The 3,185-nt window shown below is 37.6% G+C and overlaps 1 long non-coding RNA gene across 1 annotated transcript; it reads right to left on the minus strand.

Annotated features, from left to right (window-relative positions):
* Positions 1–1,022: 1,022 nt before the first annotated feature.
* Positions 1,023–2,473, minus strand: LOC106573526 (uncharacterized). The gene is made up of 3 exons (XR_001321361.3): positions 2,387–2,473; positions 2,163–2,271; positions 1,023–2,033 (listed from the first exon to the last, which is right to left on the minus strand). It is a non-coding gene; the product is annotated as an uncharacterized LOC106573526 (long non-coding RNA).
* Positions 2,474–3,185: the final 712 nt, after the last annotated feature.

Here is a 3,185-nt window from a genome sequence, read left to right on the forward strand (position 1 = left end):
TTAATTTATTTAGTAAATATTTTATTAACTCTATTTCTTGAACTGCATTGTTGGTTAAGGGCTTGTAAGCATTTCACGGTAAGGTCTACACCTGTTGTATTCGGCATGTGACAAATACAATTTGATTTGATTTGATTTTAAGAAAGAAAGAGCCCTTCACTTGACAACTGACAGTGCTTGAAGTAAAATTGTGTATTTCTAAAAAGCTGTCCATCTAGAGACAACATTGACGGACCTTGTGTGTTTGAGGTGCTTAATAATCATGTTACATATTGCTAATCTAAAATGATTGCATTCATTCTTCTTAACATTTTCAAAGTAAGTGTATTATTTTTATTTTGTATGATTATTCTTTTTTTTAGCTTTATTTAACTAGGCAAGTCAGTTAAGAAGAAATTCTTATTTACAATGACGGCCTACGAACAGTGGGTTAACTGCCTTGTTCAGGGGCAGAACGACAGATTTTTACCTTGTCATTTCAGGGATTCAATCTAGCAACCTTTCGGTTACTGGCCCAACGCTCTAACCACTAGGCTACCTGCAGTACATTATTGATGTACTGCATATGCATTACTTTGTACTATACCTATTTGACTCCCGGTGAAAATGGATAAAGGAAAATCCATAGGTTGTGGAACAATACCCTCTTGTGTTTAAAGATGTAGCTGCAGTCTAGTACTGAAAACGCAGACTACCTTGACTAAACATCTCATGGCTCTTATCTGTCACACTAAATCTATTTGTGAAGTATCACTAGTGTCTGCATATTTGTTCAGCCATTGGCCAATTCAACTTGTGTGCTTGATATTTACATATTGATACTGTAACTATTATAGCTTCAAGAAATTCAGAGGTGAAAATATAAAATGCATAACTGTGAAATATATATTTTTTTAAATAAAAATTGTTTTAATAATTAGTAATACCAAATTACAGTCCATTTTAAAAACAGCTATTCTGTTTAGCCATATTCAGTCAACATTTGAAGCATTTACTAGTTCACACAGAGATGAGTCAACAAAAACAGCAATTAGCTTTTTATTTTCATCATAATTGTCGTCAGTATATCTCACGTTTTTTACATTTTACCTGAAAACCACATAACATCTCATCTTTTATTAATGAGTTTGGTCATCATGACGCTCATGCATCATTTAAATATTACATCAATATATTAGACACCATGATTTGAAGTGTGCTTTGGATTTTGCCCTAGGGCCTTAAATGTTGGCCAAACCTGACTGTCTGAGTGCTGCTGCTCTGTAATTATGCCTGCCACCACAGTTTCAGGAATGCTCTCTCTCACAGGACCCATCTCGAGCTCAGTACAGTCTGTAGTAGGCAGTCAACTCATACAGTGAATGTTTAATTAGTGGCCCATGTTGTCTCCAACCTGTTGCTGTGTAGAGGGGCTCTACTCTGGGTCCTGCCTGGATTCACCAGGTTGAATTCGGCCTTCTGAATTACATCAGAATATCAAACAGATGCACAATCTGGTTTTTGAATGAGCAGATTAGCCACATTTACTCACTAAAGGAAATCATGTTTATCCTAGCAAATCTTGTGTGGCTGGAGGATTTGGATTGCTATTGTGTTTTTGGAAAGCATACAATTCATATTGCTCATACATAATAATAGAAGATTGACCTCTATACAGAATGAAGTTGCTATGAATGCTAGTATGAGTCACCAAATGTCTTGCAAACAATAGCAACCTGAAGGGATACAAAAAACACATGCATTCAGAGGATTGATTCCATGGGTTTTCTGAGAAAAAAATTAAATAGTTTTCTGTGAAAAAGAAGCAAACAAGTGTTATGAATAGGTTGTAACATATTGAGACTGGAGTAGATATAATTCCACTTACCCAAATGACCCAGTTAAGGATACAGGTAGTAATGCTGCTGCTGGACAGGAGAGAGTTTTTCTTTGTAGTACCATTTTATGTACAGCTCTCTCTATCATTGGCGGAAAGTGTCAGACACATGCCCTTATCAGTTCTCCGTCCAACGAATACAGAATGGATAGCTGGGCTGGAAAAGTGATAAGGAGATGTGGTCGACAATATTACACTCTTACAACACATTTTGAAAAGCAGAAAGCTACTGTACTGAGAACACATCCAAAATCCAACCCAAAACACATCTGACCTCATAGCTAACCTCTTTGGATGTCTTACACGCTCAGTTCTCCCACTCTGTCTACACATCACCTTTACTGTGGTGGCCATTCAGGTCAGGTCCACGACATCTAGCCAGCCCTGACAAACAGCTGGAAAGTAGAAGTAGATAGAGTGAAGTAGTGGTTCACCAGAGATTCACCATCGACAATTCTCCAAAAGGCAATCATCTCTATTAGTAGTCAGTCTGTTTGATAAAAGGAATACCTTTCATTTGTGGTCTTGACCAGTCATGGAAGTATCCATTAAGTACTCATCCACATCCCAAAGGCAAAGTAACTTTGAGGACACACCTCAGTGAAGAGTTTTATTACACTATGGCCCCACCTTAATCCTTGTCTCCTATTGGCTCTCAGTCAGGCCTCAATATATCTGCACAGTCACTGATCTTTCCTTTGTCTGTCACTGGGAGATTGGCCAATAGGGTAAAAGGGGATTGGCCAGGTCCCCAAGAATGGCTAGAGAAGGTTCCCACAGGTGTGGCTCAGCTGTGCATTCCAGTACACACATACCTGTCAACTTTCCCTCCCCTCTGCCTCACTAGAGAAAGCAAGCTGAACGTGTGAGGTCTCACCTGCACATTTCAATGTTGTAACGTTATTCAATATGTAGGCCGATTTTGCAAATACTGGATTTTTTTGTTTTCCGGGGGTAGATTTAAGATATTAAGTTGGCACTAAAATAAGCTAACACTTAGTTATTTATTATTTATATATGTTTTTGGGTCCTTTTCAAAAGCATTTTATTTCTATTTTTCACTGTTTTGCAATGCGAAGGCAATTGTTCCACACCCTGACTTTTGATCTTCTGCTATGTATTTCAACAAGAAAAATGTTGATCATTTGAAAATATTTAATGCACCTGGTTAGAAAATGAGTCAAATAAAGGAAAGCCATAAGCCATAAATACACTATATATACAAAAGTATGTGGACACCCCTTCAAATTAGTGGATTTGGCTATTTCAACCACACCGTTGCTGACAGGTGTATAAAATTGAGCACACA

The sequence above is a fragment of the Salmo salar genome, chromosome 16 (genome assembly GCF_965601325.2).
Source record: "Salmo salar chromosome 16, fSalSal1, whole genome shotgun sequence".
NCBI classification, from domain to species: Eukaryota; Metazoa; Chordata; class Actinopteri; order Salmoniformes; family Salmonidae; genus Salmo; species Salmo salar.